The 27,354-nt window shown below is 39.6% G+C and overlaps 1 long non-coding RNA gene across 3 annotated transcripts in view; it reads left to right on the plus strand.

Annotated features, from left to right (window-relative positions):
* Positions 1-27,354, plus strand: part of LOC110467973 (uncharacterized) — a 63,782-nt gene that overhangs the window by 18,776 nt on the left and 17,652 nt on the right. For 2 of the 3 annotated variants that reach the window (XR_014953569.1, XR_013339621.2), the window contains exon 3: positions 1-27,354. This exon is cut by the window's left edge and continues 14,139 nt beyond it; it is cut by the window's right edge and continues 17,652 nt beyond it. This is a non-coding gene — a long non-coding RNA (uncharacterized LOC110467973). The other variant, XR_014953568.1, reaches the window with a different exon arrangement.

The raw sequence follows: 27,354 nt of genomic DNA on the forward strand, positions 1-27,354 counted from the left end.
TCTTCAGTTGGATAGTAGTGTAACACTGGAACCCACATCCACTGGAAGGTCTGTCCTCAGAGGGTTTCAAGAACCACCTAGACTTGACCTCATCTGGCCAGATCTACTGTTGTAGTAGTCTTGCTTTAATCAAGATATTATAGTAGGTGACCTTCAGAGAGGTTCCCTTATTTTCTTGATCCTCTGATTCACTATTTTTCCTCCCCTCCCCTTCAATCTATTAGGAGGGTCAAATGAAAGTTCAAAAAAAAAAATCTCTTCAGAATATGAAGACATGTAAAAATCCCTCAGTGTACTCTTTTAATATAGGCACAAACATCTTAAAGTGTAATTTGAAAATAACAGGAGGACATAGGTGTGTGAAGTGGATCGCCAAGATAATGTGACTTGTTAAACCTTTATTGCTTAAGACAATACACAGCAGACAATAGATTTCACTTGCTGCTGTGATACACTTGTCCTGTATCCTTTACAGCAATGACAATGAGCAATCTAAATCTCTTCCTCCCTTCCCCCCTTCCTTCCAGGCAAGATCTTTACTCATCAGTTCAGTATGCAAAGAATGGGAATCACCATGACTGGAATGATTTCAGCAAACTGAAGTCCTTCAGGCACTCTGTTTTGTGGGAGAAGGTAGCAGAGTACAAGTCTGGCCACAATCTGGAATTTAGGTCCAATATATTGGCTTGATCCCATCTTATTCAGAATTTGGGCATGACTACAACCTACACTGTTCTTTTCTTTGATTATAGATGTATTGAAATTCTCTGTTAAGGGGGAGAAAAAACCCAAACATGAGAGTCTGCTGAGGGGATATCATATAATTTCAACTCACTACTAGTGAAACTCCACTGATGGGACAAATGTCACCAGGATATTTACCCTAAATCAGTAATTTCCCAGAAACACAATTTCCCACAGCCCTGGGAGCAGTTCAGCATTACTTTTTAAGATACATGCAAGATAAAATTAACGTGGTGGGAAACACTACCTACATATGATTTCCCAAGTAGACAGATAATAAACACAGTGAAACAGGAACCACCAGAGAAGTTTGCTCAAACAGAGAATTGGAAGTTGTTAACACAGAGATTCTGAAAATGGGCAGTTCTGGCCTCTGGAGAGACTTTTTACAGTCTGTGTGGCCCTTGGAATATTTTCATCCAAGAGGAGTTCCCTTGGATGAGACCCTTAGAAAATATTTCCCTTTGATCTCTGGTGTATTACTTCTCTTTTGCAGCCAGCCAAAGTTTAAAACTAACTTGACTCCCCTTTGACTGATACCAGTTTTACAGTCAGATACAGAATTATGTATAGCAGGGATCAGAAAGACCCCAAGAAGCACTGCAAATAATCAAAACACTGCTCATGTTGGGCAATGGAAAAATGAAAATTTTGGATATGTCCGGAAGAGACTTGTCTCATCAGCACCAGATGCTTAGACAGACATGGGCTATGGAGAGAATCACAAATGAGTGTAGAACTCACAGTTGCACAGAAGACAATGCAACCAGATCAACTCATACCACCTGGGAATCTGGGCTCTGAAGACTGAAGTCATAACAATGGAACTAAAAATAAGTTCCCACAAACTGGCCCACTTGTCAGCGCTGTATCTTGCCTTAGTGAAGCTGGAGATCTGCTACTAATAGAGGCTTCTCTGCCCTAAATCATTTATTTTGGCAGCTCATAAAATATGGAAACTCTAACACTCAATATTCCCTACTCTCTTATGATTACTGTTCAGGGACTGACTCTTTATATCAAACAGAAACTTAAAGATTGTGGCATGTTATCAAAACCATAACGAAATCTTGTGCAAGCACAGTAATCAGAGAGGGCTATTTGTCAAGACATACTGTAGAGAAAAACAAAATCCAAATCCCACTCTAGAAACAGGAGTGCTTGCTCTGCCGAGAGATACTGTGAAAGTGAAGGGAAGCTCTTTTTTTCCTTCTTAATCAAAACTCAGTATGAAAACAAAAACCTTACCAAATAACTTTTGCTGATAAAAAAAATGTTGGCTGGAAAGGAGCAGTGCATAATTTATACAGAAATAACATTAAAAGGGGGATTGTTCACATAGATATTTCTGAGTGTGTGATCAAAAATTTTGGCCCTGGAGGGAGCTCATGTTACTGCCACTACTGGGTTGAGGCTGGATTTTACTCTCTCTGTGAGACAGTCAAAACCTGGGAAGTTGCTCAGGGAATGAAGGTGTGGGCAGATCTGATATTACTTAGGAAGTCCCTGGTGAGGGCATGCCTGTGTTTTGACCCCACCTGCTGTGAGAAGTTACCCGTTCTATCCACAAAATATCTGTAGAGGTTTAAACTTGACTCATTGCTTAATGAAGAGAAGCACTGGAGGGGGAGTTACATGCTCTGGGATCTTGTTCTGGCTGTGCTATTGATTGTGAGCCAGAGGCCTACTCAGTAAATCAGGAATAACATTATTAAGTTACTTAAATGGACTGTTGGGATGTTAATTACCCAGCACATTTGCAGTCAGTCTGCCCTTCTGAAAATTAAGCCACTTGGCTGTCTAAATGATGCTTAACTCTAAGTGCAAAGATCAAACACTTCAGCTTAAATGTCCCCATTCTCAGCTCCACAGACTTTTGTAGTACCATCATACTTTCAAATACCATCCCATTTCTAGAAGAGGAGGGCATGGTTAGGTCAGGATTATGTTTCAACCAGAGATGTGTAAAGATCTTAAAAGAAACAGTTCTATCTAGTGTTATTGTTTGCACAGTTGCACAAACACTGAATTACTGACTGTGTATGTAAATTCTGTTGAGTACAGGGCAGAAAGGGTATGTGGCTACAGGGGTATAACAGAATACTTTATTTTTGATCATAAGTACAACCTATTATTGTGGCAGAGCAATTCAAGGTTACTACCTGTCAACAAGACAGCTGGAGGCCTCTTTCACTGACAAATGTTCAGTGCAGCTGTGCTTAGGCTGTAAACATGAGCCATGGCTTTAACATCATTCTGATTTTTCTATTCCTGATAATTGCTGCTTCTGCTTCCTCAAGAGTGGTGCCCAGGTGGAATCCTGAACTTTATTCAAACCCAGAGAACAAATTAGCTCCTAGAGCTGCTTGGCCTTGTAGGCACCTAAATTCATTAATTCATCTATACCAGTTGAAAGAATTACAAGTCCTTAATTTTTGTTATGCTTAGACTCTCAGAAGTTTCTTCATTGGTGGCCAACCACAGACAGAGCTGGGCTTTTCATGTTCTTCATGGAAATGAAAAAATCCAATTTTTGCAGCAGCCTACACTCCAGTTAGGAAGTGGATATGATTATTTCCTAAGATGGCATGATGGTCTCATGGTCAGGGCACTTGCCAGAGCTGCAGTTCCATTATCTATAAGCTAAATAATTCATGACTGCAAGACTCCTATTTCTTGGATTTCAGGGTAATATGGAAAAGGTGACAACTGGAACTAGATCCTCCAGTTCCAAGAGGCGTGCATTGTAGGAAGAAAGCAATCACACCTAGAATGAAGTAATTTGTATTTTCTATTTGTCCTGCCCTTTGATACTCTTTTAGTTTTGCCAAATTTAACTATGTGATCAAGAGTAATCTGAAATATTAACATGAAAAGAGAAAATGCAAGAAGCAAATAAAAAAGAATTATGTAGGACAGCAGGTATTACAATCCACATTTTTAATACAGAGCACTGTGAACAGCAAATCTATCAATAGGAAAGGTCTTCACTTTCATTTTTCTATCTAAAAATATAAAGATTAATAGTTAGCAAAAAGGAGTATAAGAAAAGGAGAAGTAGACAAAAACCTCTTGACTTCCCTACAGAATCTTCAAAGTGATACAGCTAGAAACATCCTCCTGATCATTGTCCTAAATCCATATCTGTTCTTTTTTCCTTGATAAATAATTTATTTGTTTTACTTTTCTCCACATTAAACTCTATGACCAGTGGTTCTCTTTCTTCATATCAGCTCATGATTGTACCTTGGACATACCTTCACAGCTTACTTCATGTCTTGTTTTGTCTCCATCTGGATGCCTTACCAAAGAGCAACACTGTTTTAAGCCAAAATTCCAGACAATTTATATACAAACTAGAGGTGAAGCTGAAAGGTAAATAGATCTTTACTGTTGTTTGGGTTTCAGTTTTCTTACAGCACATGATTCACATATGTTAGGTTTATCAAAGCTCTAGGATTTGTTACAATGCTTTCTCCATGTATCCCAGGGATGCACCTAGGAGGGCTTTGAGGTAAATTGTGGACTCATTCTGCCTGACACCTATACCAGCCCCAAGTGAAGGAGATGCAGATTCAGCATGCAACTATAATTGGTGCTGCTGATTTGGAGCTGAATTGAACTGTTCAGCTGGCTTGAATCACCCGCAGAGGCACCTGTGACACTTGTTTGGCCTGCTTGTAGGTATCCACAGCATTACTGTCAGTATCTGAATCAACTTCTGCACTGTTTTTAGAATCACTGAGGAGATGAATAGAATAGAATAGAATAGAATAGAATAGAATAGAATAGAATAGAATAGAATAGAATAGAATAGAATAGAATAGAATAGAATAGAATAGAATAGAATAGAATCTCCCTTTGGAGACCCTGTCTTTCTGAACTGACTGCAAAGGAAGCCTGTGCAATTCTATGTCCAATTTTCCAGGCTCAGGTAACAGTTCTTGGATGAGGATATGAATGCATCTGGCATCAAATGGTTACACAGGTGGACCTCCATTTATAAACCTTTTGCTCAGAGCAGTTGTCTGTTGATGGCAAGTTAGAAAATATCCAAGCATTTCCTTCACCATAGTACTCAGTGCATTTTGCTGGTTATGGTAAACTTTTTAACAGTGCACTCTTCTTTCTGTGAGGTGAATGGACATTATATCACCACTTTATTAACAATTTGTGATACATAAAAGTTACTTAATACTTAGGTATTAAAACTGCAATTAAATTTCCATACTATTGAGTAACTCTCAAGAAACCATTTTAAAATATGTACATATTTATCTCTGCAAATAATTATTTCCTCCAGTGGTGCCAAATGAAATGTTATATATAAATCTGGAAATATTATTTCCCTTAAAATTTTCCTTCATAGTGTTTTATTGATCTCTTTCTTGTCACTGCACCACTATGAAATGTCTCTGTTTTTCCTTCAGCTCTCCATCAATTCCCATTTGAAAAGTCTGTAAATTCTGTCCTCCTCTAAAATCTATAGATAATTGATTCCAGGAATATGAGTCCACAGCAAACTGTGTAGCTGCAGTTCCACTTCATTTAACAATATACAGTTCTTTGTTAGGTAGAGATCAAAGAATATAATTTTATTAAGTTTTATTCACCAGATTGGAAAAGAATGGGCTTGTTTTATTAAAAAAAAAAAAAAAAAAAAGGGGGGAAAGCCAAATGTTTTTCTAATAGAATATAGAGCACAAAAGGAGGTAAAACAAAACTAAAAGCAATTTATATATATCTTGAAGTAATTTTCAACCAAAAACAGCTTTAATATATACTGCATTCAAAATATTTTTATCATTACCATAGAACAGTGTCATTACCAAACAATAGTAAGGGAGAAAAAGTCTTGGGAAATGCAGAAGTAAGCAAGTATTTGCTACAATGTGTAGCTCAGGGAAGAAAAGAGTTGGATGGAAAATACAAAGCGAGGTTGCATTTAATTCCGTGTTACACTTCCATGCCTCTGACTTCATGCATTTAAACAAATTTGAGTCAAAGTCACTTTGTGTCTACCAGAACTACCAATTAACATCTGTAAGTGTTTGCAGGACCACATCTTGTCTATGTAGAGGATGCTTAAAGTATGGGAGCAGGGAAATCCCTGATGGCTCAAGCACAATGCAGGACATCACTTCTACAAACCCATGGTTCCTGTACACCTGTGTGAGGGTGGTACCTCAGTGGCACTGGGTTCAAAACACTCTGAACAATCCTAAAGGGCTTCTGTAGCTGAAATGTCTCCTTTGTTGGATTTTTTTATTCCAATTAAGAGAAAACATTTCCACAATTGTTGAAAGATCTTTACTGAAAATGTTTGAAAAACAGTTGAGATGAAGAATAAATGAAATAGAAAAATCAAAACAGGATGTCCCGGAATGTAGCTGCCAATAGCAGTTTTGTTTTGGAATGGGGAAGTTCCCATCTTTTCTTTGGTACTTTATTGCTTCTGTTTTAAGTTTTGGGAGGCCTGGGTATTTGTTTCTGCTTGAAAGCATGGTAAAGATAAAAAGCAGAGTCCAGCCTTCCTTCACTGTAAATTAAGTGGTTTTGGAATGTGCAATCATCTAAAAAAAAATTGACAGTGATGTGTACCATGGAACAGCTTAAATAATTTTGGATATTGACTCTAATAAAGTTTATTTATCTAGTTTATGATTCTGTGTGACAAAACAGCATAATCCCTGATACTCATTTATTTTATAAAGTCAGTTTTTTAGCTCTGGTTTCTTCAATATGAGGTTCATGTTCAGAGTGTGTAGAGTAAAAAATTGGACTAATTACTGTACAATAGAGCATTATAATTAGTGCAGATAACAACTGCTTGCCCAAGAGTTTTAAAACAAACAAACAACAAAACAGTAAACAAATAAATCCTGACAAAGTGCAAGCGGTTAGACAACAAATTGTTTTTTGCAATTTTGTGTTGAAAGTTCTAAGCAGTACGAAGAAAGTACACTCTTTGAAATGATAATTTTTACATTTTAAGTATCTTTGTATTGAAATTACTTCTTAAGCCATTTTTCAAATAGTCCAAAATTCAAGATCTGAATGAGTATTCAGTTTTATACAACTAATGTGTTCAAAAATAAATATTAAAGAATCTTTATTTAATTTTCTTTTAAACAAAGAAATATTCCATTTTCAGATTGAAAAATATCCAAGAAGAGGAATTTCCTTACATTCTTTTCATAGACCTCTAACCTCTTCAAAAACTCAAAGTGAACATCAAACCAAGACAAATAATTTTTTTTTTTACAAAATGTGCTGTGAAAACAAAAAAATGATGTTAACTTTCTCATAACCAGGATGAAAATTGGTTCACTAAATGCCCAGCAAAAGTAGTTGGTTTTTTTTATTCCCCAGCATCATCTAGAAAAGACAGTTTTTATAGTGTTTTGTTTAATTTTTATTTCAGACTTATTTTTGTGAAGCAGAATGTTAAGATACCTGGTTTTCGAGCATGTTTAACATCTCTATCCATTGTTGGCATTTTCCATATATCTTGTTTTTATTTTTCTCAATAAAATTGGCTGAACAACAGGATTATTTTGCCAAAACTGGAGATAACCACACTTCATTAAATTAACTAAGTCTGAGTATTTTTAAATAATGTAAGTAATCACATGTTCTATTGCAATATTGTTTGTGTGTCTCTAAAGCTAATTTTCACAGTATTCTTTGGGGTTTTTAGAGCGAAACAAACTAGAAATAGACGTCCGTATTAATTCCTCCTCATTTTAGAAATATAACAAGGAGTACTTATGTGTGCTTTAGGATCACAGTTTCTCTTGAGTTCTGTCTATAGTAAAAGAAGATAGACAGGACCCACCAGAGGAAGGCTGAACCCACAGAAGCCATATACCAAAGTAGCGTATAAAACAGAAGTGTTAACAAAAGGGAATATAGAAGAAAAAAAGAAGGAGGAAGAAAAAAAATAAAAAAAAGAAAAAAGAAGAAAAAAGAAAAAAGAAAGGAAAAAAGAAAAAATAAACACACCAAAAAATGGCATTGTTTTGTGATATAAATCTTTGGTTCATGTACTGTTTGATGATTGTGTCCTCATCCCCTCATCTCCAAGAGATTATTGCAACCTAGTTAGAGAGAGAAAAGGAAGATATATATGGGCACTGAACTGGAAATAATTCCACCAAAGAAACATGAAATTTGGCTTAGAGTCTTCAGCCTGAGGAAGATCTTACAGAAATATGTATGTATATTATGTCCCTCAAAGAAGTTGAACTTGGGGGAGATGGTCACTGTGCTTCATTTTTTTCAAGAGGGAATTTTAGCAGATGAGATAAACCCATGGCAGACTTGAAAAAAAATGTGGGGATATGTAGCAGTAAGAAATAAAATGTAAGAACTCATTGCAATGTGATGCAGGAGCAGGCTTAAGGAGATCAGACACACTCTGGCATCAAAATAATTCAAAGCCTGCTCTCAGATTTGGGGCTCTGGACTTTGTGGATGTTTGGTCTGACTTACTCTTATCCTCCTTGATTTGTATTTTCTGAATAGGTTTCTGTGGCCCACAAGGGAAGGGTATAGGAAGCTTTGACTCTGTAATGTTCAGTAATGTTTCTAAAGGTGATGAAGTCTTAAAGCACTGCCTTGCCTCACTTAGAAAATCTGTGGTGCAGCAGGACAACTCACTCCAAGTCTATAGCTAGCAACCAAAGACATCCATCATGTCTAAACAACATTTTTTAACTTACACAGCTTTTTCCTGGAGTTCAAACAATTATTCACAGCTTGGAAAGAGGGCATCTGCAGTCACTTGCAGGATTTGGTCTCCTGAATGGCCATATGAGAAACTTCAGTCAACTTGTGGGCACAAACATAATTTCAGAATTTCATGTGTATATATCTATGTTATCATATTCTTTCACTGTGAAAGCAGTAACTACTGTATGTGGTAAAATGATATATTGTTGTCCGCAAAATGTCTTTGGCAACAGGATGTTCACTAGCCTTGGAATTTTGCCTTGTATAAATATTTTTAATCTACTCCATGTAGGCATATTTTGGCTGCAAAATAAAGAGTTTTGGAGATTAATATATCCAAGCTCAGTTCTGCTTATACATACTACATACATCAAGGTTTTATTGAACTCTGCATCTAGAAACTTTGGAAAGCAGCTGTTTTATTGGGGTTTTTTTGCCTCCTTTACTCAAAGGGGGATTATGACTATATCCTATTTTTATATGTTACAAATGTAGTAATTTAATCTACAGATATATCTTCATTCTTCAGATGTAACCTTTATAAAGCATGTTCAAATTTATGGTCATTGCTTTTCCTGTAAAGAATATTATTGGCCTCTTTTCAAATGTCCACATTTTCCCAAGGACTGTTCAAATAGCTATTTACAAATGAATAAAGAATACAACAATTATCTGACAGTACCAAGCACGTTTCAGCTGAGCACCTCAATTCTCTTTTCAACTTTATTCATCCTCACCACACCCTCGGGAGGTATCTTTCACCAGCCTGTGTTATTGGCACAGCAACTGGGTCTCAGGGAAGCTGCATGCCAGTTTCAAGTCTGAGAGTCCATCAGTCAGAGGAAAAAACACAGCCCAAAGCTTCTGCTCCATCACTGCTCAGTGGAGCAGTGGGTTCTCTTGCTGGTAAAACTTCTGCAAGAAGGAAAGGCTAAGATGGTTGTTCTTCCCCACTGCACTTTGCCATTTCTTTGTCAAGAGAAATTTATACATATACCTAAGTACACACCTATATCTCGTGCAACCATTTAACAAAGTTCTGTAGGTTATCTTTCTGTGTACTGCAATGGTTGCTGGTTTTCTGAGACTGTCAGCCTTTTTCTGGAGAAGATGACAGGTAAAAGTGTGTCCCCCTCTACCTAGCCCTTGCTGCCTCAGTACAGGCAGTCCAAAGGATGGGCTCACTACAAGAAAACTAAACTGCCACTGGTGGAGGAGTGAAACAATTTAACAGAGAGAAGGGTGTTTCCCCAATTCAAATATCAATAGTTCTACCGAGAATACAGGAATAGCTTTCAGATGAACAATGGCCATTCACATCTTTGTCCAATTTCTGCCTCAATCTGGATGTGATAAGATGTCTGCAAATGCTAGTTCAAAATATAATTTAACAGCTGCCCAAAGTGCCACAGGTTTAAGTCAGACCTCATTTGAGAAAAAAATATGTTTCCCACTTCTTATAGAGCTGGAAGTTGTTGCTTGCACTGGTGGTATGTGCTTTTCTTCATGTAGCACTGTATACATTTCAAATGTAATACAAGTAATATTAATTGAAAGAGACTGTTGGATCTTTTATTTATACTCACTGCCACATGATTTTTTTCAGAACTTTGCTGGGACAATTAGTCTAGTTCTTCTGTAAGCTTATATCTCATTACAGAGGACTAGACTGTCCTCAATAGCACAGACACACATATGACTTTAACTGGAAATGAAAGGCTGACAATGACACCATCCTCTGCCTTCCAACCTGGCTCCATGGCTTGTGTGAAGTGTGAGTGTGAGAATGCAGGGCTGGGAGATGGACCCTCTTCCCTCCCACCCTCCTGCCCCAGAATTCAGCCGAGTTGTGAAAGTACCTTTCGCATGCTTTCAGCAAAGTTTTGGCTGAGCTCACATCCATGGGAGCAAAAAAGCAGGTGGAGGAGCTGCAGCAGTGACTAGAACCAGGTTTCTAGAAATGCAGAGAAATGCAGAATGAGAAACAGGGCAGAGCTGTTGCTTAGCTCATGACAGTGCCACTTGGGAATACAGTGGTAACCAAGAGATGCTGTCTTTAGAGAGGTGAGGCAGTATCTGTCCTCAACTTGACATTTCCATCACTGTTGACTTAAAATCTGTCATTTTCCATGCACATATGACCTAATATATCCACTGGCCTGGAAAAAGTAACAAGGGTAATCCATGTCACATTGGAGTGACAGATGTACACTGCAATTTTTTTCTGTGATAGAGAAAATAAACTCAATTCTTCAACTTTTCATTACAAATCTCTTTATTCATTTTCAAATCTTCTCTCACAATATGTAACTTTCTTCATCTTGTGCATATCTGTGTCCTCCTTGAAATTCAGACCTCATCACATTACTTTATCTGAGACCTTATAATTTTCAATTATCTGCCACAGGTTGTAGGACTTTCTGCTTAACTTCTTCTGAAGTGAGGCCTGCAAAAGCATCAGGCTGAGGATTAAGAAGCACAAGATTCACTGTAGACCCAGAATTACCTTCTACTCTACTGATGGGATGCAGAATCATGGAGGGGGATTGAATTTTGGATCCTACGGCAGTCTTGCAACTATACCAATTTTCACATTCAAATGAGCTGTTTGTTTACAGGACAGAGAAATATCATCTTCCCTTAAGGAACGATACTAAAATTTTTCCTATTCCCCAGAGGCTCACCCTACTCTTCCTGCATGGTTTCCCACAAGAGATGAGTGATGTGGACCATGAAATAGATGCTATTTTATGAATAGTTAGCTTCATGTGTTTACAATGTGTTAATGATAGTAAAGCATAGGAAGTCTTTAAATTAATGCTTTTGCAGAGTGAGCCACTGTGTACATAGAAACATTTTTCTTCCTGCCACTGCCCTTTTAGAACACAATTTTCCCTCTAAATAATTTCTACCATAACTTCACCATCAATAAGAGAAAACTACAGGCCTCTCCCACAGATGTGGGAAATTTCTATAGAGACCAGTCTTCATCAAAAGTAGTTTCCAAGCCTTGCCACAGAATAGCTTCTCTTTCCAAAAGGGAGGTTATAATATCATGTAACCTCATGTGACCATTGCTGGCTGATTAATGATTCTTACACACTGGAGACATTGAAAGTGCTGGTGGCAGCTCTCCTCCTTAATCTCTGCCCTTGTTCCTCCCCACCACCAGAGATGATGGAAATAATGCCATACTCCCATTGTGATATTTTGAGCTGAAAATACTTGGTCTGGCCTCACAGCCTTTCTGGATACATTCTTCCTTAGCTTGACTTTACTTACTACACCCTTCAGGATGTTATAACATTTAATCTTCCACATTTTTATTTATTATGTGACAGTGCTGGCTTTGCTCCTTTAGCTGCAAAGGATACACATTTTGTGTCCCAGGAGTCACCAGGGATTGTGTGAATGTCCCAGTAACAGAGAATGCAAATAGTACAAGATTTAAGTACAAAAATAAGGCTTAAACTCTTTAGACCTTGCTTTATACTCACAGTCCTCCAGCTTACATACCAGTGCTTGTGGCTGGAGTCTAGTAGTAAAAAATTCTAGTATTTAGTTCAACAGGAAATATTCAGAATAATATTGTCTTTTTGGTTATATATGTGTAATTGAACAGTACATTTTTCTGTGGTCTAAGTAGTCATGTTTCACATAATCTGTAATAATTAGCAAAGCCTTGTTGACCTATAGCACTCTTAGCTGCAAAGCAGAGTGTGTGAATTGCTCCTTGAGGAAAATTCACCCTTAATGTAATTCCATTAACTTCATGCCCTTGAGATTTATACTGATATCTACCACTAACATCAAAGGTCTTGGATTATTAAAGTACAGAATAAAAATTACCCTTTTCCATCCCTTAAAATTCCACCCAGGCCAGAAGGGAAATCCCCTGTGGTTTTTATTGTCCCTTCCCATAAGGATAAACAACCTTCTCTGAGAGCTCTTGTCTTTACCCATTGTGACAGTTAAATGGACACTGCTGGGTTGAAAGTAATGCTTCCAATTCTAATTCTTATTTGCACTAGAATAAATCACTAGTAGCTCCACTGCAAGAAGATGAGTTACAATGGAAAAAAAAATCAGTATAGGTGGGAAGAAAAACAGACTCTCTTTGCTATATTTATAGCAAAGGAATGAGCACTATCTGTATGTTACCTACAATCTGTCGGTCTCACAGAAATCTATTTGTTCTTAAAATCTACTTATCAGTCTTTGTGGTTTTTCCAAAAACTTACAGAGTTTACATATTTCAATTATATTTGTTTCTACTACATAGCTAAAAAATACTTTTCAGCAGTCCTGTAGTATAATAAATAACATTCTTTAAAGCAGTCATATCAGGGAAGTTTTCTATTATGAAATTAAGGATATTACTACTTTAAATAGTGGAAGACCACTACATTTTCCTGTCCCAAATAACATGTTGCTATCAAGACCTGAGGAGCTTATATGAAAGTTTGGGTAATCCATGTGCATGATCTCAGTAGCATTTCTGTGCCATCGACTATATGAGATTAAGTTGAAATTTTCTTCTGTTGGGAAGATACCTTAACTTAAAATAATTGAAAACTTCACTGTCTTTTGGAAAATTAGAAATATAGAGACACTTCATGGAAAAGAAAATTAACGTAAAAAAAATTGTTTTGCCATAATGAAGATATTGAAATTTGAGGTTTGAAATTTGCATGACCAAATAATTCTTGGAAGATCACTCTCCTAGCCTCAGACAAGGTTTCCACACTGCCCAACCCCACCAGCACCAGGGAGGTTCAGGACCTGTGGAGGCTGGGGCAGCCCTATCAACATGAGCCTTAGAAGAATAAACAGTTTCTGGTCCAACAACAACCTGTGCGGGTTGGCAGGAACATAGTAGGCTTCCAGCAGGACCCTGTTTGTATTTCATCAAAACTTCATCAGACTGACACATTCCTATGAAATACTTCTGTTTCCCCACACTGGCATTTTCCAACAAAAGGAGTGTTTGATTGCTGGCTCCCAACCAACTCTGTTCTGAAGCGATCTGTACAAGCTGGCCCATAAACAGTAACAGGTTATTTCCAGCAGTTTACACCTGACTGACACATACTCAGCTCTCTTTCACTATCCAAACTATTCCTCCAGGCGCTTTGTTTACAGACATATCCTTTGGGAAAGAGCATAATTTAGTCTCACTAAGAAAATATATCAGTGGTCACTGATCAATGTAATATACTTTAGAGACTAAACCAGATTAAAGTGAGACTATTAATACCACAAAATACCAATCAATATTTGGACTGTTTATCTATATATACGCTAAAAGTGCATTAGCAAAATAGCAACATATATACAAAGCCGCCCATTGTACCCACGCTGGTCCATTTTTCTTCAGTCTACAGCTGTGCACCTAGCCCCACTGGTTGTAAAATGCCAAAACACAGCTCCTGACAGATCACACCTGCTTCAAATAACACATCTCACCCCACACTAATCTAAAGCTATAGGCTGGTTTTAATGATTTTAAAATGCTGGTATTAACTCTTAATGCTCAACTAGTTTTTATGGAAGCAGCAGAGTGCATTTTGTCCATTTTTAATACAATCCAAATAAAACAGCTGGGAAATTGCAGTGCCAGAGAAAAGACATTCAAATCCACCATTTCCCCTATTGTAATAATAATCAGCTTGACAAAGTCAGATAGTAAAGCAGATTGTAGCACTTTGGGGCTTTTTATATATATATTTAATTATATTGTTAAGTTCCCCATTTGAAAGCAATTAAAAAAATACTTTCAGTTCAAGATTATAAAACTCCCCACTTCTGATTTCAGACTGACATTTTTATTGGTAATCTGAGTTATAACATGCTCAGGTTCATTCCTTCTTGATTGGCTGCTGAGCTTTCTGCCAGGATTTTATAGCTTTATGGGAAAGTACAGTATTTAAAACTCCTTTAAATTCATGGGCTACTCCTGCTTCTGAAAAAGCTTCTCTTGATTTCTCAGATATGCATACCAAGAGTCCATGTTTACTTAAAAACATCTGCTTCATCCTTTTTGCGTTAATATAAAAAGCTGATGTTTTCCACATTTTCCATTGACTGTCCCTGGAGGTGTTTAAGGAAAGACTGGATGCAGCAATCGGCGGTATGGTCTAGTTGACATGGTGGTGCTCAGTCAAAGATTGGACTCAATACATTCAGAGTCTTTTGCCACCTAATTGATTCTATGATTCTGGAATTCTGCCCTCTTCTCAAACTATGAGACCGTTTCATTGGGGCTAAACCTGGCTCCCCCTCTATCTCACCACAGCCAGTGCAGGTCTGGGGTGAGATGGGGTGAAAAATGGGCACGCAGAGGAAGGGCTGGCGTGCCACAGTAGTGTACACCAGTCCCTTTGACTGAGGTTGTAGCTACAGCTTGGTGTGAGCAAAGGGTGGGCAGGCGATCGCGGTGCCTGGGCCTGTTGTTGGTTTCCCAGATGAGAATAAAAGCAGCACAAAGATCACTAGAAGAAACACAGACACCAGAATTTTTCTTTTTGCAGTTTTACAGGGAAACTCAGATCACATAATGCTAGCAAGTGCAAAGAGCTGCTCTTTGTTACAAAGACAGGGACAAAAAAAGCACATTGAAATTGTCTAATTTTTGTTATATGGTTATGCAGCATTTCAGTTCTCCTAAAATTCCGTTCTGAGCTAATTCCAAGTTACAATTGGGTCTTTTGTTGTTCATTCTGCTTTTCTTTATTCTTTATTTTCTTTATTCTTTTGCACACCAACCTCTTGTTCACCTAGGAGGCAGGGGTTAGTGCGAGTGAAAGGGAAAGAGGATGCAGGGCTGGCCCACATCCCTGGGACTGCAGACGATGCCCAGGAGCTCTGATGGTGATGAAGCAGCTCTGTGGGGAGATGCCAGCATGGAACCAAGGACATCAGTGTGCCATCTCCTGAGAGAGTGGTGCTCCCTCAGCATCTGCAACAGAAATTGGTAAAGCTTTGGCCCAAGACTGCACAGCCATTCCTCCTCTGTACCAGAGGATGCCCAGATAAAGTTATAGTCAGGATATTCTTAGGAGAATGAATTGGGTACAGTCTGTAGTGAGGCCATCCCTGTGTCAGGCACTTGGCACTGCTTCTGGTAAATACTGAGTGGCTACTGATGATAGATGTTACTGCAGAGTGGTGAATAGACCAAGTGAGTTTTGCAGAAGCTAAACCTCTTTCAACAAATGAGAATCATCACACCAGACTTTTGAAATATGCTTTTGATGCCAGTTAGCCAGAGACTGCTACCTTGTACTTGTTCACACCAGCAGGCTGAACCTCAGCAATGATTTTTATGCCACATAAATGCAAGTTTGTTTTTCCAGACCTTTTTAAGAAGGCAAAAATTCACAGCTAAGTATCCCCCAAACTTAACACTGTACTTACTGAAGGAACATGGGGTGTATGAAAACATAACAGTAAGAAGCTGTTTATATTCTATAATATTGTAACTCAGCTTTTGTCATAAATCTCTCTCTTTGATTGCACATACCTCCAGCATGAACTCATGCTCCTTTTGATTTTCCTCTTTATTACCCTTAGCCAACTGAGTGATGTGTGAGTTCCTGTCATGGTGCTGACTCTATTACAAAGTGCAAAGGTAATTTACATTATGGGGCTGGCAGGGCAACCAATAGCACTGTGCCTGGGAGGTGTGCAGCTCCAACAAGCCTCTCTCTTTTATGGGTAATGGGGAGCAATATTTTTTTAAAAAACAAACTATAAATTTCTGTGCATAGTCAGAAGCAAGTCCTTGGGGTGGGAAAGCAGATTTACACTTAGCCCACTGGTAGCTTCGTGAGGAGTCAGCATCTTCATTGGAGTGAAAAGCCCCAAGAGCAGAGCCTGAGCCACCCCCTCACTGGCTGAATTCCTTTGGCTCATCGTGGGGGAATCAGAGGAGTGGGGAAAAACAGAAAATCCATGTTTCTTTGTTCAAGAGGTTGACTGTAAACCGAGACTCCCTGGAGTCAGAGCTGCAGTTTTCCCAACTCCATAGCCTGTACTACATGGAAATTTTAATTCAGTTTGGGTATAAACAAAACTTCACTCTATGAGTTCAGGCAGGGGCAGAAGCTCACCCAGGAGCATAGCCTGAGTGAACGGGGTCAATCTTCAGAGAGCCAGGAGGAAGCAAATACTTTCCAGGTGGCACTCAGTAGATATTCACAGTATCAGTGGAAGCAACTAATTTCAGAGGCCAGTCACCCTACACTCTCTTTATAGCCATTAAGGAGAGATAGGCACCTCAAAAAGCAGTTTAGAAAACCCTATTTAGGCTCTTACTGTGATCAGTGCTTTGAAGAAAGCTTGCCTTTGCCCGTGGTGCATAAACCTTCCTCCTAGCTGAGATAGGAGCCCACAGTTGGCCTGCACCCATCTGCTGCCCTTCACCTGTGCCACTGCAAGCCTGGAAAATCCAAACCTCCCTGCGGCTGAGGACACATCAACCACATCCCAGGCTCTCAGACAAATAGGGATGGTAACACACACTCCAATGTTTGTCAGTTTTGATTCAAAATGCTGCAGGATACACTCCAATGCCCCAGATTCTATAAGCCCTAGAAAAATATCATTTCATGGTGAAAGGTCATTTTAAAAAGAAAACCTGTCCCAGGCCCTCTTCTGACAAAATCAACATTCTGAACCCAAACTTTGCACTCAGAGAAATATCTTATTGCTCTGTTTATGCAGATCAATGGGAAGGGAGGAAACCTCCCCATCTTCATGTACATCTCTTGGATTTACATGTGATAGTTCTGCTTTACTTTTTAAGAAGTTCAGCAATATAAAAGGCTACAGTGATACACAGGAGCCTTCAAGTCACTTTTGTACCACATAGGAAAAAGAATTTTCCTGCATCTTCTTCAGGTTACTCATGGGCACACTGTTTTCATGCTCCAGTGAGAATGTTTAAATGTTGTAAACCATTCATTAGAATAGCTCTTCCTGCAGTGTTTGACAACATTCTAATATTAGAAATTGGCTCCTACCTCCTATTTCAATTATATGTGAGTTGCATGACCAGGTAATTTTTTGAAATAGACTTCAGCACCCATCAAACTCAAATTCCGGTGTTTATTGAACTTCAGAGCAATGTGTTGAATTGCAATGGTGGCCGTGTATCTTTACTCATGGATGTGCTGCACAGCTTCCCCAGATGCATTTCTTAGTAATTTTTCATGCAACACAATTCAATATAGTTTCCTCTACTGGCTTTTAGTGCACAACTTAATTCAAGTACTTTCAAAAAGGGGTTTATTTTAAGCCAGGGATATTAGGACTGGGAACCATTCCATAAAAGTATAATTTTCTACCCCTCCCTTAGCAGAAATGGAAAAGAAATATGCTCTGCATAATTTTAAGAGAGCCTCAGCATTAATACAATAGAAACCAGTGTAGCCTCTCTATATATACACTCACACCAAACATTTCTACAGGACTTGTTTTTGCAGCAGTAGCTTAACTCCAAAGCCATATAAATCTACCTTGTTTGTAAAACTACTGTAGGGCAATGCAACACAGGCCAAATCTTTATTCCACTGACATCCATAAGACTGATAGCAGCAGAAGAAAGCAACACTCCCATATGTTTATTATATCATATTTTATGTAGCTGTCATGCTCCACTAGCTTTGCACCAAGCTGAAGTCTGACCTTCATCTCAGTATGAATGTGCAGGGCAGAGTGACTGCATGTAGGCTGCTTAATTCACCAGCCTTCCCTGGGTGTTGCATTATCTCCCCCTGGAGCATGTTCTACATCTGCTTTAAGGGTGTGTTTACACTGGAGTGAGTGTAGTGTGAGTAGACATTCCTTAGTAAGCATTTTAAGGAGTATCTGAGGATTGTTTGCAGCACAGCTGTGATAGCACAGACCTCAGCACTGGGGTGCCCCATATTTGCTCAGTTTTAGGGCTAGTCTGCCTGAGCCCAAAACTGCTGGCCAGGACAATCTCTCCTAAGTCCGGAGAACTTGGAGTTAGTAGGTCCACTCATGCTCGTGTTCTCTCATCCTGTGCACAGAACAAGGTGGTGAGATTGCAGAACACAGAGCATAAGCACAAGCATCCCACTGCAAGCAGACACCATGTACTAAATATATTAATTAAATATTGAATTCTAGACAGCCAGAATTAAAATGCATAAACAGTCACTCATCCCTAGGCAGCCTGGACTAAGAGAATGGTCTGTTTGCCTTTCATATTGAGATCAGCCTGAGCTCTTAAGATAAGTATTTGGGAGAGTTGTAATGTTAAAGAAGCATAAGGTCATGCTTTAAAATGGGGTACTTCAGTGTGAATATCTACTGATCAATTTATGGTTGCTTTGACTGTTGTTCATGTCATTTATATTCCCTTGGCACTTGGAGCATCCCTCAATAATCCAGGCAAGACAGAGTGACCTGAACAAAATCAAGTCTGTTCAACAACATGCAGAATGCAGACTTAGATTCTAAGCTGGCACATTTCTCTGCATTGTTCTGCTTTACTCTTAATGTGATGTTCTACTAAAATAATTTCTGTGTCCTCCTGTCCTATGGGGATAGCTCACTCACACATTCCTGCATTCCTATGTTTGTTCATTCTCTGTTAAGTTTATGAACTGTGAATTAGAGTTTGCATCATTTTTTTCTAACCTTTTAATCTGTGTTTCAGCAATTGTACACAGGAGAAGACCTCATGTGATAGAGTCTATCTTTTATCTTCCAACTCTTCTCAAGGTCCAGCCAGGCCTCCCAGACTGAATTCTTATTGACACTATTTGAAATTATATTGGCTATTCTGAGAAAACTGCACAAAAGGCACCGTAGATGATTTGAGGACACTGCCCCTCTGAAGGCACTTCCTTAAGAAAATATCAAGTGTCTATTTAAGCATTTGCATCAAGTATTGCCAAGACAACCAGTGCTATCATGATCCTTTAAACATGCTATTAAATTGGACCTGAGACATTTGCAATCTGGTTTGTTGGAGGCTGCTGAATAAGCTGGTTTATTTCTGAATACCTTGATTTCTTCACCAGTGGAACAGGGATAAAATCAATTTCCCCCGTAAGTATTTTGAGATCCATTAATGAATAAAGATATCTACAGAAAAAAGTTTTATAAGGAATTATACTTAAAATCTTTATGATATCCTTTTGACAAGTCCACCTGTGTTCAAAATATGCTCTACTGGAGGAAATAAAATTGTGGCTCAAGTTTTTGTATAAATTTTATAAATCTAAGCATTCAAATTTTTTTTGTCTGTATCTTAATTTTCCTTAAAGAGGAAGATTTCATTATTTGAACTTTTACAGTTGAACCCTTTGAAAACTAACTTAATTAGTAACAGTGTAGCTCTGTTGTATGGAGGAGAATTCTGGCTGTACCTTTAATACTTGTAATAATTTTTTTTTATGTATCATAACAGCTCCAAACAGTAAGCAGCACATTGCTATAGCTGGCTATTTATTACACCTACTGTAGAAAAGGAACCAAGTCTCTATTACTTTTTTATTCATATAGATGTTCCTATAAACCAGATAGTTAAGTGATGTATTTATTTTGGTTTCTAGCCAAGCAGAAATATTTAAACCCAGCTTTTGGAAGCAAGAATTATCTAATCACTCGCTAGCTTTTATAATAAAACATTTATCATGGAACATTAATCCATTAGTACTTATTTTCCATCCCATCCTTTCACTAGCACCTTGCTTTGAACAAGGTTGAGTTTGGCTGTGATTTTTCCTTTTATCATATATCATAGTTACATGATGGGACACACCAACATTGAATTCAGAAAAAAATCTTGCACTTTGCTTGAACTTGGCACCCAGATGTTCTGCTTGTGCTTCCACTGCTAACAAAGTAGTGCATGTGTGAGTTCTGAAATAAGTCTTTCATTGTAATGTACCAGGGTTTCATGGATGTGAGGAGGCATGTGGAAACAGCTAAGAATAATAACCTGCTAAAGAGAAACCTGTGTTTAACTAGCTTTGTTTTTTCACAGCTTTAATTTGCATAGCACATCACCAAACTGCCACACTTAAGCTCTCTGGCATTAAAGGCAAAAATTAAATGCTTCAGGGGGATTTTCTGCTTTATTTTGTTTTGTTTTGCCAAATTAGAGATTAAAGGTAACCCCTGACTAAAAAGTGCAGTCCCTGACTCTGTGATGACACATCACCTATGGTGCAGTGTGGCTGATCAAAGGTTGGGCTTCCTCGGGCTCTTGCCGGACCTGGATTTTCAAAGCCACTGCTCAACAGAGTGTCAGCTCAGGACCTGAGGTGACATCTCCTCTTACAGCACAAAGCTGATGAGAGGAAGGGGAGCACTCAGGGAACTCCACAGTCTCATTCTGTTTTCTTCAGCTCCCCCTGAAAAGAGGGAAATAAACAAAGAAAATGAAGGTGAGAAAATAATGAAAGAACAGGTAGGAAGGTCCTTGAGGAACAAAAACCAGAATGTCTGTGCAACTCAGAAGTCTGCTTATCTATGGCCTTTGTGTGCTGCTTTTCCAAGCAGCAGTTGGATGCCCAGGTAGGTAGGCAGGTAGGTACCTCTGGAGAACACAACAGCTGGATCTCTCCTCCCCATTCCCCAGAGTGTGCTGGGACCAGGAACAGAGCTCAGGCTGCAAAACTCAGCTGAACCCAAGATCATTCACACATCTGAAACACTGCACAACATTGATGCCGTGTGCCCCCAGACAGGGTTCTGCAGGATGGTGTCAAAGAGAGGCTGCTGCATTTGTTTCCCATTTCTATTAAGAAATGTTCCATTTGTGAGCCAAAAAACCCACCATTTTTTGTAGATGCATTACAGAATGTATGAAACATCAGAGCCAAATTCTGTGAACTCTGGGTGTAATCTTTACTGCTGGAGTAGATCCTTTGCAACCCATAGGTGTAATAAATACTATGTCAAGCTTTTACAGAACAAGAGCCAAACTATTATTAATTGTAGCATTGGAAGACCCTGATTCACTCCACCTCTCTTTGCAGATTTAACTGAGGCCTGTGTCAAGGGCTGGTTTTAGCAGGCTGCAACCAAGGAAGATGAGTGACTTGAGAGACCACAGTGATTCGTGAGGCTTGGGTAAGTCAAAATGCACACACAGAAACAAACTGTCCACTGGAGAAAATTACTCCTGGGAAACTGGGAATAAAGAAGGAGAGGATTTTGAAGACCATGCATTATTTTATTATTCAGATATAAAATTTCCTTGCTGGTTGTTAAAATATAGATGAGAGCATTGTGGACTCTGTGGTCCCCAGAGGAAAGTGCCTGTCACCCTATTACCCTGTGAGGGCTTAAGGTGTCACAGTAACAGAATACAGATACAGGAGTAGTTCTTTGTACATTTCAGGCTAATCTCCATTACAAGTCTCCCTATGATTTTGGAAGAGAATAAATTTGTTTCTTTTCACTGCAGGTTTTTAATCCTCAGATCATTAATGTGCATCCTACACTTGTACTTCTCATAGAGTTTCTGTGGACATTAGAAAAAATTTTGTGTGCAAAGACATGCAATGCAGATTCAGAGAAAGCAAGCTGAGCAGAAGTCCCTAAAAAACCACTTTAAAAATTGTGTTTAGTGTCCAAGCATTTAAAAGAATACAACAATATGGTCATGGTTGGAACATGAAAAGTCAACTCCTCAATAAAGTTACATTTTCTTGACTTATTCCAATAATTCTTTCTTACTAATTTATGTGGAAGTTTTATCTTTGCAATACAGGACACATATATACACAAGACTATGTCCCTATACTTCTAAAAATAGGCCTGTCCTTTCAGATTACTTGTATTTTCAGTAGTCTAATGTTTATATTTAAAATACCTTTCCTTTTTTTATGTATGCTTCACTTTTTTATTAGAAAAAGCTCTTCAGATTTTTTTTAACATAGGTAATTTAAAGTTATATTAAAAATTATGTGGATTAAATATCCAGATATTACTATTAACAGAAAAAAAATATTTTCTTTCTTCCCACTGGGAAAACAGTTACTGCCTTTTCAAACCAAGTTACCAGATCAAAAATCTGGGAATTTCTGTCATTAAAATGGTATTACCTCATTTTTTAAGTTCATTAAGTGCAGGTGTGTGTAAATGATCTGATGGAATTCCCTCAGCACCTGCTGAGCCAAAGCTTAGTTCACCACTTGTGTCAAAATTAGTAGCATCAGGAACACTCTAACTTTTGAAGCTGGGGGCTGTTCCAATGGGCTGCTCCAGAAGCCAGGAAGATGTAATGAAGTCAAATTCAAATCACCTTTCTTCTTCTGTAATCAGATTTACTTGTATAAATAACAACATGGGAAATACTATGTTGTGAAATATTATACAATAAATATGAAACGATGGAGTGCAATACAATAAATAGACCTAGCATTATTGAAGAGTTATGAAACCCAGAATTTAATTTTTTTACCAGTTGCTGATATTGGAACACTATTAGGAAAATCTCTTTTGACAGGGTCATCATATCTTTGATGAGCCTCCTGACCTCTCGATGCTTTCCTGCAGGACATTCCTGCATGGTACAGAATGTCTCGCCAGCCCGGCTGCGTCTGGCCCCGGCGGAGGCTCCGGCGCTGTCCCGCTCGGCCGCAGGGCAGACACGGAGCGGCCGCCCCGAGGCTGTGCCCAGCCTGGGGCGGGGCGGGGATCGCTGCGCCTGGGGAGCGCAGCGGGGACAGAGCACGGGAAACCGAGCCACGGGAATGGGGGAAGGACACTCGGCTGACTCTCCGAAGAGTTAATCCCGAAGTGAGGCAGAGCAAGTGACACATCTGAACCTGAAGGGGCTGCTTTTAGGGGATGGGGAGAACGCGGGGAGGACACAAGCCTTGAGCAACAGGAGGCATCAGGGGAGGGGTGCAGGGTAAGGGCTCCCCAAGAGACGCCAACATGGGGAGGGAGCAAACCCTACAATCCAATTCTGCTTTGAGGAAGGGATGAGAGACAGGGAACAATCCAGAACCAAAGGAGTGGGATGTCTTTGACAGACAGGGGAAAGACAAGGGAACAAGGGAGGTATGCAGGTGGATTGACATGTGGGTTGACATAGATTTTGCCGGGGAAAACTGTGGTAAACAACTCAGGACTAAACCATTAGGGAAGCCAAATGGGGTACAGAGACGGAACCATTACAAACTTATAACAAGGAATATCAAAACATACTACAGAAGAACCAACTGTAAAATAACAGACTACCACACAATTGTCCTGAGAGATATTTATTATACATAAGAGACAATTCAGAGGGTCCTTGACAGGCTTGAGGGTTGAGCCCGTGTGAACCTCATAAAGTTCAACAAGGCCAAATGCAACGTCCTGTAGCTGGGTCAAGGCAATCACAAGGACAAGTACAGGCTGGGTGGAGAATGGATTGAGAGCAGCCCTGGGGAAAAGGACTTGAGAATGATAGTGGACAAAAAGCTCAGTATGACTTGGCAATGGATAGTCACAGCCCGGAAAGCCGTGGAGATCAGGAGAGGTGCCTGAAGACTAAAAGAAAGCAATTGTCACCCCACCCTTTAAAAAAAAGCAGAGAGGAGAATCCAGGGAACTGCCTGCCAGCCAGCCTCACCTCAATCCCTGTAAAGGTGATGGAACACGTCATTTTGGAGGCCAGCTCTATCTGCATGGATGATAAGAAGGTGATCAGGAGTCATCATCATGGATTCACTAAACATGGAATCATGCTTGACCAATCTTACTGCCTTCTAAGATGAAACAAGTGCCTGAAAGGATGAAGGGAGAACAACAGATATTGTCTACCTCAATTTCAGCAACACTTTCAGTACTGTGTCTCACAACATCCTTATGGGCAAACTGAGGAGGGGAGTGAGGTGGATTAAGATGGATTGAGAACAGGCTGAACAGCAGATCCCAGAAGGTCACAATCAGTGGCACAGGGTCCAGTTGGAGATTCGATACTTGGCCCAGCATTGTTTAGCTCATTCATCAATTGCTTGGATAAAGGGGCAGAGGCTGCCTCAGAAATTTCCCCAATGACAGAAAGCCAGGAGGAGTGGCCAGTATCTCAGACGGCTGTGGTACTCTTCAGGGGGACTGTGGCAAGTTGAAGAGATGGGCAGAGAAGAGCAATCTGAAATTCAGGAAAGGTAAATGCAAGGTGCTGCATGTGGAGAAGAATAACCCCAGGCACCATTACAGGCTGGGGGCCAACCTGCTGGAAAGCATCTCTGTGAAGGTGACCAAGTACTGGAACAGATGGCCCAGAGGTTGTGGAGTCTCCCTCACTGGAGATACTCAAGAACCAGCTGGACACAATCCTGTGCCATGAGCTCTGGGATGACCCTGCTTGAGCAGGAAGGTTGGACCAGATGACTGTGGTCCCTTCCAACCCGACCCATTCTGTGATTCTGCGATTCTGTGTCCTGGGCTGCATTAAAAGTAACATGTCTAGCAGGTAAAGGAAAAGGATTTCCCCCCCTACTCTAATCTTGTGAGACCCCACCTGGAATACTGTGCTCAGCTGTGAGGCTCCCAACATAAGAAGGACATGGACCTGTTGGAGCAAGTCCAGAAGAGGTCACAAAGATGATCAGAGAACTGGAAAACTTCTACTATGAAGATAGGCTATTGAGCCTAAAGAACAGGAGCTTACAATGGAGCTGGAGAGGGATTTTTTAAAAGGACCTTTTGGAATATGACGAGAGGTACTGGCTTAAAACTGAAAGAAAGTAGGTTTAGATTAGATGTTAGGAAGGAATTCTTTACTGTGAGGGTGGTGAGGCACTGGAACAGGCTGTCCAGAGAAACTGTGGATGCTCCAGCCCCAGAATTGTTCAAGACCAGGTTGAATGAGGCTTTGAGCAACCTGATCTACTGAAAGGTGTCCCTGCCCATGGCAGGGGGGTTGGATCTGGATGATTCTGAAGGGCCCTTAAAGCCCAAATGATTCTGAGATACACAGGCACATTGGAGAAACAGACCCATTTACAGCTGACCTTCACCATGTACAAAGGGGAGGCTTATGATTATGCAGGACTGGCGTCCTACTCATAATCTTTATAAAAGAGAAACTTAACCTTCCAGGACATATGAGCACAGTGACAAGATCTCAGTGTCTTCTGAATAACAATTCAAATGCACACATTTGATTATCTTTTTGCACTCATTAATTTACAGAAAACTTTACAGAGGGGCAGATGTTTGCAAAAAATACCCCTTATCACATTCTTCTTATGACAGGGTTGAATACGGAGCAAAGCAACTATTGTAGTTAAGGTAGGTCTCAGTCTTCCAAGAAAATTTAAATATATTTTATTTCTGTGAATTCCCAAATACAGGAAAGGTAACTCCTTTGGGATTTATCCTTTATTAGACTACCGAATGTGACTACAATCCCAGGAAATTCTGCATACTTCTGTCTGTATGTACTTAAAGACATTATGGGACTTCTTATATGGGGGGTACTGTTAGCACTGTTTAAATATGGAAAAAAAATCTCTCCACTTAAAAATAAGCTGCATGGAAAAAACAATCAAAATTGCCTAAGCAATACTATCACATAATTAGATTGCCTGGCATAAGCTTAATACATGAAATGTCCTCAGTTCTCATGCCATTCTCTGTCTTGATTAAGGAAGGAACTAAAAGACCAGACTTTTTCCATTGCTAAATTTTCCATTGTGAAATTTGACATGTTCATGACTGCAGAAGCTCTGTTAATCAATAAATCACTAGACAACTTTGATTAATTAACTAGTCAACAACTCATAAGACAGTTCAGTCAGAACATCTGCATTTCCTTTTGTCCTATGTGATTTTTTAGTGAAGTAAAATGTGGCTGTTTCTTTCCCAGACTGTTTGCTTTAAATGTTCTATGGAAGAATTATGGATTATTTGTGCATCAGTAGCAGCTAACAGCCTCTTCTAAGCTCTAGGCTTAATTTGTGTTTTATATGATCCCACTTTAAGAGGCAAGGCTGGGGGTAGAAAGAGATGCAAAGTAATTCCAGGGGTGCTCACCCGTACCCCCTCACAAGCCTGGAGGCAAAGCCTGCACCAGAGCTGGATGTGTGGAGCCCTCCCACAGCACCCTGCCAGCCACGCTGCTGTCCTCCAAGGAAACACAGAATGGTCTGCTCTAAGCAAACAGCATTGTTTTCAAAGACAATTTGCCAGCGTGAGCTTTCCTGTAAAAGGAACCATCTTATTATCACTCTGGGTGGGATGTCATCCTCCAACAGGATGTCTCCCATGGAGCCATCTAACCTGCACTCCAGTTTTGGGTGCTGAATGCTGTCATCCTCCAAAGTCAGTCCAGCCATTCTGCAGGGTATTCAGGGGGTAGAGGATGGCAGCAAGAAATGAAGAGGCACATGTTAAAGGTGATGGCATGTTCTCCTCTGGAGTAACCTAATATTTGGATGTGTGTTGGTCAACAGAAAACAATTATGACTGTGCACAGGGCTTCGGTCACAGGTTCTAGGTTCGGTCACACTTGGTTGTCACTTGGATGCCTGTCACAGGAAATGGATCCTGCAGAAGGAGACATAGGAACTTAAAAAATATAAACTTAATGTGAATTCATACCCATGTTCCTATTAAGCTCCATCAGATTTCAAGTATTCTTTTCTACATTTCAAGAATGCAGAAAAGAAATACATTATTTACTATTACTGACATATACAATTTGCTATGCTGATTAGGCTCTTCAGTTACTTTGTGTTTTTTGCTTTATTTGAGATTTAATGCTCTGTCTCACCCAGCTGACATTTCCAGGCTCCCCTGATTAAGGGAGCACTGAAAACCTTCCTCCCACTCGCAAGCCCAGCAGAGACCTCTGAGCCACGCTTGGCTGCCCCTGCACAGAACAGGTCC

Source organism: Lonchura striata, chromosome 3 (genome assembly GCF_050655825.1).
Source record: "Lonchura striata isolate lonStrDom1 chromosome 3, ASM5065582v1, whole genome shotgun sequence".
NCBI lineage: Eukaryota > Metazoa > Chordata > Aves > Passeriformes > Estrildidae > Lonchura > Lonchura striata.